This window comes from Orbicella faveolata, unplaced genomic scaffold (assembly GCF_042242905.1).
Source record: "Orbicella faveolata isolate gen_17 unplaced genomic scaffold, um_ofav_v1 contig_14, whole genome shotgun sequence".
NCBI classification, from domain to species: Eukaryota; Metazoa; Cnidaria; class Anthozoa; order Scleractinia; family Merulinidae; genus Orbicella; species Orbicella faveolata.
Window position 1 is genome coordinate 5,055,001 of NW_028301541.1, and position 15,000 is coordinate 5,070,000.

Genomic DNA, 15,000 nt, shown 5'->3' on the forward strand with positions numbered 1-15,000 from the left:
TAATGAAGTAAGCACCGAATATAATGAGGTAAGCACCGAATATAATGAAGTAAGCACCGAATATAATGAAGTAAGCACCGAATATAATGAAGTAAGCACCAAATATAATGAAGTAAGCACCGAATATAATGAAGTAAGGACCGAATATAATGAAGTAAGGACCGAATATAATGAAGTAAGCACTGAATATAATGAAGTAAGCACCGAATATAATGAAGTAAGCACCGAATATAATGAAGTAAGCACCGAATATAATGAAGTAAGCACCGAATATAATGAAGTAGGCACCGAATATAATGAAGTAAGCACCGAATATAATGGAATAAGCACCGAATATAATAAAGACAGCACCGAATATAAGGAAAAAGCACCGAATATAACGAAGAAAGCACCGAATATAACAAGGGAAGCACCGAATATAATGGAATAAGCACCGAATATAATGAAGACAGCACCGAGTATAATGGAATAAGCACCGAGTATAATGAGTTAATCACCGAATATAATAACATAACTACTCAATATAATGACATAACCACCCAATATAATAAAAAAAAGTATCATAAGACAGTTCTGGCGTTCCATAGAAGACGCACATAACCGCTAAAAAGCGAGACTCTGAGACCTGTGAAATTTGACAATAATGTTGTGAGACTCATGGTTTTTAAAGGACCATTTGTCACCCCTTGGGTTAACCCATAGAAATGGTAGAGCTTTTAAGCTGTATTTAAAAATAGTTACAGTTTGCAGTCACAATTTATTATTGATTTCCAATACAAATTGTGTAGGTCCAGAAAATATCCATACTCCCCCCACAGAAGGGATTGGAATTTCCTGGATGTAGGAGGGTTCTGTAAGACCGAAAAATTTAAAGAAATGTGGGAAGCTTTTTTGGAATTTCCAGTGGGGTTGGGGGGTCTTAGAAAAAAATCCTTTCCGTGGGGGAGGTATGGTTATTTTCTGTAACTACGCATTGCAAAATAGAATTTACGTTCACGGTTCTCATTAAGTACCAGCCATGGGCTAAAAAAACTGGCCACTTCGATTTCTGAGCTGCCTACTTTTCATGAAATATTATGTGAGTAAGTTGTATGTAAAGAGTAATTTATAGAAAACACAGGTTTGAATCACTGAATCTTGACTGTTCATGTGAAGGTATTAGCTAGGGAAAGGGCATGGGGTTGGGATGAATTATGCCAGCGCTGTAGTCTTTGTAACCCTTTAACATTCTTGGCATTTCGACCTTTTCCAAAATTGAATTTTTTTAAAAGAAATACCACTAAGAGAATGCATAAAATAACATTTCAGAAACTCTCAATTTCAAATTTTCTGGGAGAGCATGTCCCCAGGCCTCCCTAGAGGCTTGTCCCTTCGGCACTCGAATTGGTGTCAGCCGTCTACATCATGAAACAAGCCCTGTACTCCCTAAATTAATGAGAACCCTGTATGTTACCGGGCATATAGCCAATGCTAATTGAGGCAGGCACAGTATGCAGTGGCTGAAGGTTGTTCACATAATGGTAACATTCTCTGGTTTCTCTGATGTTTTGAAGAAAAATTTAGAGGTACCACTGTATAATTAAATTCACAAGAACACTAGAGAAAGAAAATTGAACCATTCTGTGACTTTCAAACCTGAAAATTGTTCATTGAATGTACAGAGTATAATTTATGGGTGCATGAAAACAGCTGCAAGTTTCAAACAGCAGTTCAATCTCTATTTGGTTTAATTGCTACATATGTGTAATGTGGGGTTTAAAACTTCTTAATATGAATTAAATGGAAAATCCTAATTTGAAGGAATTAGTTAGAATTCCACTAATGAACAATTATTTTTAGATTATTCACTCTTGATTTATATGAAGTGATTTGTTTCATCATTCTAGTTTCATTTAGTATATTTACTAGAAGGTGCGATCTTTTTTTCTCCTGTGAAGAAGCACTCAGTGATTTAACCTATCCATGAGGATGTCTGTTTCAAGTTAAACAAGAATAACTACATCTCACAATTGACTATCGAGCAGATCACTCTGATACTTACATACATACATACAAACTTTATTGATACTCCCTAAGTGGGTTTTTCAGCTCAATACAATTACAATTACAAATTTAATCAACAATGATTTAGATAAACATATACAGGCAAAAACTAACGATAGATAAATCCGACGTTTCGGCGACATCTTGGTGCCATTGTCAAGGGAAACTAATTAAATATGCGATTTCAAGAGTAACTAAGAGTTCAGAGTTTCTAATTTGCATAAGTTAGACAAAGACTTTAGCGCGAACTGAGTCTGATTGTACATTTAAACACGGTCGTAATTGTTTAATGAGTAACATCTCATTAATGAGACAATCAAACTTGTTGTGGCATTTTTTCAACACGCTAAAACAATTGTGAAGGTCATCCGGAATCCTGCCTGCGTGTCTATTATCATAGTGATTGCGTACTGACGAGGTCTTGCTTCTATGTCCATCAACGCGTACGAACAGATGGCCACGGGTGTAACCGACATAACCAGCATCGCACTGGTCACACTTGAAGTTATACACAACGCATTGTTGATCAATGAGCTGAGGCTTAGGTTCGCTTGTCGGGAACTCCTGGGCAATCTTGCGGCTCGTAAACACCAGTTGAACACTGGTCTGCAGCTTCACACTGAGATCTTTCAACTGTGTCTTCACGATATTAGCAGACTCCTGGTCTTTAAAGGGTATGACAACCCGAGTAGTGTTTTCTGTCGTAGATCTGGACCGTAATGAGGGCTGGTCAGCGACCTTTAAATTTAGGAAGGTTTTAACAGTGGAGTCAACAAGGTGCTTGGGATATTTCAGTTTAGAGAAAACAGACTTCCTAAATTTAAAGGTCGCTGACCAGCCCTCATTACGGTCCAGATCTACGACAGAAAACACTACTCGGGTTGTCATACCCTTTAAAGACCAGGAGTCTGCTAATATCGTGAAGACACAGTTAAAAGATCTCAGTGTGAAGCTGCAGACTAGTGTTCAACTGGTGTTTACGAGCCGCAAGATTGCCCAGGAGTTCCTGACAAGTGAACCTAAGCCTCAGCTCATTGATCAACAATGTGTTGCGTATAACTTCAAGTGTGACCAGTGCAATGCTGGTTATGTCGGTTACACCCGTGGCCATCTGTTCAAACGCGTTGATGGACATAGAAGCAAGACCTCGTCAGTACGCAATCACTATGATAATAGACATGCAGGCAGGATTCCGGATGACCTTCGCAATTGTTTTAGCGTGTTGAAAAAATGCCACAACAAGTTTGATTGTCTCATTAATGAGATGTTACTCATTAAACAATTACGACCGTGTTTAAATGTACAATCAGACTCAGTTCGCGCTAAAGTCTTTGTCTAACTTATGCAAATTAGAAACTCTGAACTCTTAGTTACTCTTGAAATCGCATATTTAATTAGTTTCCCTTGACAATGGCGCCAAGATGTCGCCGAAACGTCGGATTTATCTATCGTTAGTTTTTGCCTGTATAAATTACAAATTTAAATTTAAATTAATTAAGAATATAAGTACAATAATATTGTAATTGCAAAAAATATGTCAAGAATATTACAAATTATATATCTAAAAAAAAAAAGGAAAAAATTAACCTAATAAAACATTTCCAAAATGACACCTAAAATTCTTGGGGCATTTTAAGGACTTAATATTATTATTCTAAGAGTTCCAGAGTTTGGCTCCTCTGAAAGCAAAAGTGCGCTGCCCTGTTGACAGGCGACGTAAGGGTATGTCCAAGGCACCAGACGATTGAGTTTGTCTATTATGGACTTGGGAATGTAGTTTGAACATATCAGCAAGATGGTCTGGAACAAGTTTGTTAATACATTTGTGCATCATAGTTGCATCATTTAGAATAAGTTTCTCTCTAATAGGAAGCCATTTCAGTGATCACAGCCCATCCGAAATATGGTCATATTTTTTCAGTTCCAGAATAATTCTTCCAGCGAAATTTTGGACTTTCTGTAACTTGTCAATATTGCTGTTGCTGGTATTACTCCAAACAGTTGAACAATACTGAAGTTTACTAGAAAAATATTAATTTATTACCAACAAAAAAGCGTTTTCCTATCCAGGAGATGCTTAATTCTGTTAATTCGTTTCAATTTAAGGAGGCAGTTCGAAGCAGTCTTATTGATATGTTTGTTGTAACTGAGGCATGTGTCGAGAAGAACACCTAAGTCTTTAACAACAGGCACAGGTGTTAATTCTTTGTCAAACAGTGTTATACTGAATGATGACAGTTTCTGCAAAAGTGGAAAAAAAATTCTTACAATAATATGGGGGATCAAGTAACATGTTCAGAGAATATATCAATGATTGTGATTGGTCCATATACAGAAAAGGATTGTTTAATCTGTACCAATGAACAATCTCGTAGTACTGAATACTAGCACCAGGTCCCCATCGGCTAATTTTCATTGTCAATAAGTAGACAGATGCATGAATTTACAATCCATGCGATGTTGACGCAATGAGCAAGAGCGGATATGTCAACATTTGTTACTTGTAAAAAACATATTGACATCAGTTTTTTACGCGTCTATCCTGTTATTGACAATGAATTTCATCATAACATTGTCAATTGAAAGTAGTCTGTGGATCTACTCGGCTATCACCTTGTGGATCCACAGCTACTTTGACAATGTTATGATGAAATGCATGATCAATATGTTCAGGACGGATACATGAAAGACTGACGTCAATTTGTTAAATAACGAAAATGTAGGTAAACAAAGTCAAAAATACTCAATGAAAATGTGCAGTTCCAGAAAATATCCATACTCCCCCCACAGAAGAAATTGGAATTTCCTGGGGATAGGGGGCTCTATGAGACCAAAAAATTAAAGAAATGTATGAAGCTTATCTGGAATTTCCAGAGGGGTGGGGAGGTGTTAGAAAAAATCCTTTCCATGGGGGAGGTATGGATATTTTCTGGAACTACACAATGTAGACAAACTAAGTCTAAATACTCAAGTTCTGCTAAACATCTTTTGTAGCTTGGCAAAAGTCAAAGGCTCAAAGTAAGGTTTGGATTGTTCAGAAGGATGTTCACATTGCCGAAACTTTCACAAAAGGAACTCGCAGCTAAACTCAGTGAAAATTTTGCAGCTAGAATGGAACTGCATATGTCATGTCTAGTAATAGAGATTTCTACCATGATGGCTCAATAGGAATTAGGTAGCACCAGCGTGTGTGCTATGTTGTAATAGTAGATTTATACTAAAATGCCATACAGTAGGAAAATTAAATGAAATGAAAAGCCCTCCCTTAAATATCATTTCTTGAAAACTTTTTATGTTGTAAGAGCGATGTTAGCCATCTTTTAAATTTCCCGTGCTTTCAAGATATGGACTTACGGTGATGTCTTTTTAATAAATGGAAATTCAATCAACTGTGTGCCATGTTTCCATTTACTTGCCTAGATGGCAGAGGTGGTATAGCGTAGTAACCAAACGTAAAAAAGATTTCATATTCACCACCTAGTGCAGTGAATCTACGATCGCAAGTCCTGTAAGCTTTTTGTCAAATCAGAATGTTCAATTCTTGAATTCGAATTAACCACTAGAAGTCATCATTAATACTCAAATTCTCATTGAAGGCCTTTGGATCTCATCTACATTTACACCTCTTTGTCAGTTTGATAAATTTAATAATTTTTGATATCCATGCAATTATTAATATTATTAGGCCATCCAGACTTCTCTTGCTTCTCTTTTAATAATTGCAAATTTTATCAATTTCCAGTTAGTGTTTTAAATTTTTTAAGGAAAGGTATGGTGAAGCATTTACTTATAAATGATAACAATATAATGGCAACACTGATGTGGATGTGCCTAAAAATTAAAAAAAAAAAAAAAACTAGTAACTTCATGAAATTTACAACTTCAGTTGAGCCTTTCCTGAATTGAATGCACTACGTCACTTTTGATGTATGCAAGACATGATTTCTGCAAAAGCAAAAGAAAAATGTCTGGATAATAGGAAAGTCTGGATAATCGAGGTTTGATTGTGCCTTGATAATAAAAGGGGCAGCATTTGTCAGTATTGGTTATGAGGATCAATTGATTACCAGTATTAAAATCATAATAACAGCTACTCCTTCTTCCCACAAATGATTACATGTAAGTAGCTTGCAGTGCGGGCATTTTGTTGAAGGCAAGTGCTGGGCAAGTGGTAATTTTATTTGTATATCTGGCAGCAGTCTTCATGTCCTTAAGCCTCATTCCTTCTCTTGAGGATGCTTTATTCCTCCCAGCCCAAGTCTCTCCTGTTTTTCAAATCCAAAATATTGCTTGCTCACTCAACATGCACTCACTCAATATTAATAATAATAAAATTGTGCCTGCATTGGAGGCTAATGATTAGACGGTGCAATGAGCCCTTAAATCAAACAGCCATGCCAGAGTCCAAAACAGGGTAGAAGTTTCATACATGTCTGATTCATACAATTTTTTTTGTCAGACCAAGGACAGACTGTGGATAGACCAGACAAGGGGCATAGAAAATGATTGGACGAAAGGGAGCTATAGAACTGTTGATGGACCACAATGGACTGAGTACATCTGCATGGCAACATTTATAACTGGAAGAAACCAAACCAGTCACTTTCTGCTGACCAGGTAAATATATGTAAACTGTTTGCTATATGCTTGCATGTGACACCACCAGTTGTCAGCTTTTTTACCGGACATTTGCATGTTGTAAGGAGGATGGGGGGTTAAAGGTTATTATTATTTATTAGAGGTCTGGGTACATACATGTAGTGCTCCGAATAAACTACATGTAGCTGTTTTAAGGACAAACAGGAAGACAGAGATTATATTTTGTAGCCTGTTTCAGGCTCTCGGCCAGTGGGGACAATAAATAAAAGTGGGCTGGTGACAGGCAACAAGCGACAAGCGTGGTCTGGTAGAGAAAAAGGGGAGAATATTTTAACAAGAGAAATTAGTCAGCATCTGTATAAATTAAATAGTTAGAGATCAGCTCTAAATTAATGAAAAGTGTTTTGTAAAATACTTATTCATTTTAGATTAATTAGATGGATAGTGGACATTAACCTTCATGGAGAGTGAAAAAGTCTTGATGGACAGTGGAGAACCCAAAATGTTCAGACCTTGACCAACCAGGTGAGTATGCTTGCATTATGACCACTTGTTAGCTTTCCTATTGGACATTAATTTTGTAAGTATTAAGGGGGGGAGGCAGGTGTCTTTGTGAGGAGAAACAACTAGCAAAATTAATTTAAGGAGAAAAGGCAAGACAGAGATTTCATTTAAAAAAATAAGAAGAATTAATCACTGGATATCAAGGGCATTTGCACCCAAAATGTTCCCACAGACAGATTTTTTGAAACTTACCAATCAACTTTTGCAACCCCACCCCCCCCCCCCCAAAAAAAAATGGGGGTCACCGTGCTCATTTTCAAGATAAGGCATGTTGATGAGCATCCATTTTTAGACGTTATCGTTATTTTAAGACGCTATTAGCTTTTAACTATTGGCCACAAAGAAGCTACATTAGTGAAATTTAGATCAGTTAAACATACTCAATTCAACACAACTAAGTATATAAGTACACTTTTGGAGCTGATGACTTGTTATTCTTTGAAGTAGAATAGGCTTAGAAAAAGAATAAACATTAACCTTGCCCATCCACATTTGAAGGACACTCTGCTCACACGAGAGCAGATTGAAGAAGTGAAATATTTGTAACTTCTCACAGATAGTCTGATTTTTTCCTGTTTTTTTGTTGTTGTTAAATTGGATAAAATCAGGAAAGGAATTGGTATACAGATTGAAAAATGGGGGTCACTGAGTATTAGACTACGAGTAGTCCCTGTTTTGCTTAGTCAGACATGTGTGACGCGAAAGAAAACTGCAGGAAAAAATGGCTGCGCGAAAGGAGTGACTACTGCATAAGCCAGAGAATTTGACCTTTCATGGCTGAGTGATTTTTTGGTGTAAATTTTCAATCTCATTACACGTATCCAATAGGATTCCTTATCTTGACGTCCTCTCATTGTCACCTGTTGTCAATGGCCCCAGGAGATGTCTTGAATAAAATCACTCTTCTCTTAAAGTAGCAGGGCAAAACCATGCCGTGAGAAGTATATCTTTGTTACTGGGTTCGTTAAGTGAAACTCCTTAAGAAGTTTTGAAAGAAGACGGCAAAGGAGGCATCTTGTAAGGTTTTTTTCCGTGTCTGTTGGTTTAAATTTTAAAAGTTATTGCAAAATTTTCAACTGCCAAGTTTCAACCGAGAATCTTCATTATGTATTTGACATAGCCATGATAGGAGATCATCCAATTGTGGTGACTTTGCCAAAAGCAGTGGAAAGTTTTAAGTGAATATCCAGTTTGAAGTGAAAGTCCAGTTCAATCTGTCAAATGGACGGCAGAAACTGAAAGGCCATGCTCTGCCAATTCACATTTATGGAATTATTGTTCTTCAACAATATGGTTGACCTGGTGCTGAGTGGCGAAATTACTAACACGTTTGCATTCCGGTTCAAGGCGAAAAGCCTTGCCAAACTAAACACTTGGTAAATTTAACTTTTTCCACAGCCTGTTGGCAGGATCACAAGAACATCATGGCCTGTGAGACACAATTCCAATGTGTTGATTTGGTCTGGTTCCAAAGCTTTCTATTTTCGGAGAACGAGATGAACATTCCTGCAAGATATCACACGTATTTTGAATGTTGACAATGCTCTAGACTTCTAGCAGTCTCTCTTTTCCTTGAAAATCCGTTGGGAAGAACGCAAAGCCAGTAAGTGTGCAAGCATCACTGTGAACGTGATGTGCAAGTGGCGATGCCATGAGCCGCTAGTAGCATGGGCATAGGAAGACGAGCAAAAATAGAGACTGTGCACAATAATTGATGGTATCATACGACATTTTGGAGGTCATAAGTCTGGTTTCAGCCGCAATCTGTTGAACCATTCATCACTTCTTACTGGATGTAGCTTTGATCGATTCACATTAAAAATTAGACACCAGAGCGTCATATTTAAAAAAGGGTGGAGGTGTCATTGAATGATGCAACCTGTCAAAGAAGCATCCAAAATGCTGTATGAAACTATTGCAGTCTCTCTTTTTGCTCGTTTTCTGATGTTCGCGCTACTAGTGGCTCACTCCATCATTGCTCACATGTCATGCTCACAGTCATGCTTGGAGCTTACTTGTTTTGTGTTCTTCCCCATGGATTTTTTAGGAAACAATGCTCCTAACATAAGCTAATCATTGTGAGAGCAATGCATAATTCAAACTCCCTGGCTTAGGCAGTAGTCTCTCCTTTCACACATGTCTTGCCCCCAGAATTTCACATGGCCATTTTCCCTCACGGTTTATTTACAGGCTTGCTCGACTGGCTAAGCGAAAGAGGGACTACCCTTAGTCTACCGAGCATCCAAGAGAGTAAATTTTACAGGGCTAGCACACCCAGTGCCAATCCCCAGTAATAGACCTTGTTACAATGAAATCTCGTTATAGTGAACATATTTTGCTAGTCTCTTGGCCCTTCACTATATCCAGGTTCCACCGTACTTAGGGTACTTTCTTAGTGTGCGTACTTGATGTTTGATGTGGGGTTACTTTGCGACATGAATTTCATGTGCACAATAACAGTGGGTGCAAATACCCTTAAGTCAGCTAGGTCCAGATTTAAAAAAAGAATGTTTTTCTAAAATTCTGTGAATGAATTACACTTTAGGTCTTCTGGATTGACAGTGGAATTGAATGTCATGTGCAGAAAGGATGCACAGTAACAATGTGTGCAAATGCCCTTAAGTCAGCTAGGTCCAGATTTAAAAAAAGAATGTTTTTCTAAAATTCTGTTAATAAATTACACTTTAGGGCATCTGGATTGACAGTGAACAGACCTTGACAGACAGTGGAGCAGTCTTATGGACAGTGGAAAACCAAAAATGTTCAGATCTTGACTAACCAGGTAAATATCTTGAACTCTTAGTACCACAGACATCGATGTTGAACCTCTCATAAGCAGACAAGCTCCGGTACAGAAAATGCAAATTGAAGAGAGGTGTCTTAGTATAGGAGGTGAAAGATGCAGTGTTATATGGCTTGGACCATTACTAAGTGTCCGCCCATGGGAGCTGTCAGTCAGCAGAAGTTTGACTGTAATAATTATTGTACAGTGTTAGTAACTTGCTATTATTTTTGAAATGCACCCATAAGACCTTTTTATTGGTATTACTGTTATTATAATTGTTAGTACGCTGGACAAAACTGTTCTGGATTGATATTTGACCACAAAAAATTAAAACAAGCAACGCGATGCAAATAACTTTGTGATTGTCTTACTTTACCTCATTAAATTCCACACATGGAAAGTTATTTTCATGCAAATCATGTAAGGAAGACGTGCGTTACAGCATATTTAAATTTGTGGACTGAATCACAAAAGTAAGGAAAATTGCCTAATTTCTCAGAAAAAAACAGAAACACAGACAAAATGACTTCCATTTCTTTTAGAAAACAGAGCAAGAGAAAGAAAGTCATTTGTTTATTCTTATTATCAAAATGCAAATCCTCTTTGCTCCTGTCATCAATTGAATCAATTATTTAAACATCTCAATTTATGCAATTAGCAAATATAAAATAAAGAAGAGAAACACCATGAAAAAGAAATTCATCTTGTGCTTTTGTTATCAGCTCTTAAAAACAGTCATTATTTTTTTTGTCTTTTAAAATTTCCCATGCTTTCAATATTTCAAATGTTGGGTGATGCCTGCCTTGTTTACTTGCCAAGATGGGAATGGTGGCATAATTTAGTAATTAACAATTATTCACCACTGTTCCCTGAGCCTGAGGCAAATAATTGTTTTAGTATAATTTTCAGAGGTAAATATCAAGGACTACAAAATAATGGACTTACACATAAAAACAGAGACGCAATTGCTCGTGTGCACACATGTATGCAGCCGTACATGTAGTTTAAATAATAAGCTTACATGTTCATCAATTGCCAGTCAATTTACACATTGAGTTCAGCAATAAAACAAACAAGCGAAACATTACGAAAAATAAATTCATCCATTACCTTTGTTTTATCGTTGTCGACTTCATTCACGGTTGTCATCATCACCTAAAAATGAGTAGCTTTAGTTTGAAGAAAAATAAATTTCAGTCAATTGATCTGACCTGCTGGCGATTGACACAACCACTGCATTTATGATCCTTAAAAGCCTTGTGTAGGAGTTTTTGAAAAGAGTTTTGGTCTAAGGGCGACAGCAGTCATTTTGAAAATTCTCCATCTTTTCAAATATCCTGGACTTGGAGTGATGTCTTTCGAATAAATGAAAACTTCATTCAGCAACTGTCTGCCATGTTTACTTACCGAGATGGCAAAGATGGTGAGCTTAGTAACCAAGCTCTAGCGGGGTGAATATAGAGTCATATGATGAGCTTTTCGACCAATCAGAATGTCCAATTCTTATACAGTATTCACCTCTGGAAATCATACTTATGTTATATATTCATTGTTTAGTGCTATGAATAGTAAAATATATGAAAATCCATTTTCAACCAATCAGAATGTCCAATTCGTGAATTTGCTATTGGAAGTTATGAATACTAAAACTTGATAGAAGCACCTAAAATGTTTTTTATTCTTAGCAAAACATAATGATTAAAACGTTTTAAAGTGGTACCATGGCGAAATTCGCATCTTTCCTGACTAAGCCATTTTAAATCATAAACAAGTAGTCTGTATGAGAAGAAAAATGCTGTTTACTATTTTCAAATATCTCTTTTCATTCCAGAGATATTCAAGTTTTTAAATATGCAAATTAGCCAAGTGATGACGTCATACATTCAACCAAATATTGATCAAATATTATGAAGAAAGATATCTCGCCAAATTTGTTTCAGAAATGTTTGATTCTTTGCAGTAAGATTCTACTAAATGTGTTGCACAATACAAGCTGAACAGTTTTGTTACCATGGCAACATACTGGGTTCCAGACCTTCCCAATATTAAAGGCTTTTCTGGCCACCTTTGGTGTTCCATTTGATATTTGCTTTGTCTCATATGCATGATCCAGCAAGTATATAAATATGTTAGCTTGAGTTTGTGGCCTTGTTTAATGTTGTTTCGAGCTGAAAATCACTAATGTATTGAAATCAAGTGGGTGGGGACTGGAAAAGAGTAAGTTGCCATGGGTACAGAATTCTTTTATAACCATAGATGTGTTTTCTTTGGAAGTATTAGCCTACCAGATTTCACTGGTCTGTCCTGCAAATTGGCAGAGATACAATGTAGCTCTATATACATGTATACTTGAGCCCCAAAGGAAATACTATCGAACAGAAAGAGTTATATAAAATCAATCTGAAAGTGGTATTGTTATGCGTTCTCGGAAAAAAAGTATTATTTAGTGCCATTAAGTTCTTGACAAGTTATCCATCTCTAACAGTATGAATTGAATTGTGAAATGTCAGTGGGCATTTTTTAGAAACTTGTGGTCTGCCAAAAAGCATTTCCTCTTCTTGACCATTGATAGTTCTTGACTTGCTTTTCTGCTCCCAAAAATGGGTGAATGTTACACCATTGCTATGCATGCTACTGGCTGATTGGTTGGATGTTTGGCTGACTGATAGATTTATTGATAGACTAATTAACAGCGTACTTATTACACTGTGTTTCACACAATGTTTGACTAATTCCTTCGACCAGTTGACCATTTCAGTATCAAATAAGTAAACTTCAACCAGTGCTTGTCTCAGATATGTATAGGAGAGCATTAACTGCAAGCAAGCGATCAATTGACTGTGATTGAATGACTGACTGCCTAATTTTTCAGGTTGAATGAAAGAATATGCTTTAGTTTAGTTTTTTAAGCCATATTCGCATTCTCAGTATCAGACTGGAACTAGCTTGCAATTGAGGCTCATGCGGGGGAATAGCATTAAAAAGTGATTAATGTCATTTGCATTTGAAAGGACTTCATTGGTGTCCTTTAATAGTTACGTATTATACATGTATGGCTTGTGTTTGTAGCGGATATAACGCACGTTCTGATTGGCTAGCTCTAGGGCATTATTCTCTCGCAATGCTCATGGACTGGTTACTGGCCTGTAAAGAAAGAGCAAGAAGCCGAATAATAAACAACTTATTAACCTTGAATGTTCAGTCTTTATGGCAAAATCTCAAACCTCGGACTTGCCGTATTGACCTCTCTATAGCTCGGTCAATACGACAAGGTCTACAACCGTGGCCATAAGTTGTTGGGACACCTCCCCTTTTGCGCGCAGAAACCCACTAAGTCCTTGTCGTTTTAGGGAAAGATGAATAGAAGCAAGTATAATTGACCCCCCTCCCCCGAGCAATGTTGAAAGAAAATGAAGCTATTCTGAAGAGTAGATCGGATGGTGTTAAAAAGGAAAAAGGGACAATAGAAAGTGGTTAGACAGTTCTGTTGGAAGCGAATGTGATTGCTGAAAAATCGTTATTATTGGAATAAGACATGGATACCGATCTTATTGTCACTTTAGTTGGAGAAGATTGCTCTAGGAGGCAAACAATTCTTGAAGCGTGGCTATTCTGAAGCTATTATCAAGGTGTTTTTTTGTTTTCAAGATTTTTATCATCATTGACAGGGGGTCGGGGGGTCGGTGGGCTTACGTGGTCTTGGTCTTAAGAGAGGCTGCCTGTGAAGTCATCTGCCATAAACTGTCTCAACACTTGTGACCAGGATTGTAGGTGTGAGATTTTCCTGTAAAGACCTCACTCTCGGTAATAAGTAGTTATTAACTTAGCAAAGGGAGGCAAACTAGACTTAGAGCTCGAAATCTGAGATTTTCTTTTTTTTGCTGGGGTCTGCTCATCATTAAGGGTCTATTAACCGATTTATGCGCGCGCTCGCGCCCGTTGCTAAGGAGGTGAAATTTCACTTCCGGTTACTTACAGCAGCCTAAGCGCAGAAAATAAAAATAACTCAATAACTTCCAAATTCGCTCACATGTTAGATGTTTTTCTCTATGTTTCGCAAAATGCAAAGTAAAAAAAGTACAAGCAAAGACAAAATAAGAGAAAGACAGAAAAACAAGAGCAATAGAGAGAGAGAAAAACTAACTCCGTGTGGCTTTGTTTGATCTTACCGAAGTGTGCTGGTAGTGTAAATTGCGCACGCGCTGATAGGGTAACTTCCAATATATATCGGGCGCACTTCCGGTTTCTTTAAATGCTAAAGGAAACGCGGTTTTTCCTTAAATCCAGCCTTTTTTTGACGGATTGCGATTAAAGCCAACGTTGGAAACATAGCTATGCATTCCTTTTTGAAAATCATGCTTTTTTCAGAAAATTACGAACTTTTTAATATTTTGAAATTCTCTCAAAATCTGACCTTTTAGAAATGAAACAAAATCTATGCATAACGTAATGAGGATTTCAATTGAAATATTAAATCAATGAAAAAAATTCCGATAAAGTAATTTGCCTAAAAGCCTTTGCGTTTTTTCAGTATTAGTCACATGACCATGGGCGTGGCCTGATGAAGTCATCACTAGTGTTGCTGATCATGAAAAAGTTAAAACACATGAAACAACTCTGAAGTAACTAAAAATGACGAGGTTATATGAGAATAAATTTTCCCTAGCAACGGCTCGAAAAGATCGGTTAATGAGCCGTTAACTGTACAAATATAGATAATTAGGTATCTTATATTTTTAACTTGACACTGAAAGAAGTTCATCTTGCTTTTCCAGATCAGATGCCAACAGGGACAAAGTGGACCAAAGCTTCAAGCAGTTATCTTTAGAAGGGCTGGGTGTTTTATTTTGCAATCCAACTTTTGGGTGAACCAGCTAAACTAAACTCATTAATAAGCCAAGTTCTGCTCTAAGTAATTGAATTCAGTCATGCAATCTATTTTGCCATGGTTATTTTGCACTATGAATAGAAGAGCTCTCAAATTACACAATACAGTTGCAAACATTATT

At 37.0% G+C, this 15,000-nt stretch overlaps 1 long non-coding RNA gene across 2 annotated transcripts in view; it reads left to right on the forward strand.

The window, feature by feature from the left end:
- Positions 1–15,000, forward strand: part of LOC149113709 (uncharacterized) — an 18,988-nt gene that overhangs the window by 3,915 nt on the left and 73 nt on the right. The window contains exons 2-5 of one of the 2 annotated variants that reach the window (XR_016206328.1): positions 6,503–6,660; positions 7,043–7,167; positions 9,895–9,988; positions 14,767–15,000. The exon at positions 14,767–15,000 is cut by the window's right edge and continues 73 nt beyond it. This is a non-coding gene — a long non-coding RNA (uncharacterized LOC149113709). The remainder of the gene's footprint in view (positions 1–6,502; positions 6,661–7,042; positions 7,168–9,894; positions 9,989–14,766) is intronic. The other variant, XR_016206327.1, reaches the window with a different exon arrangement.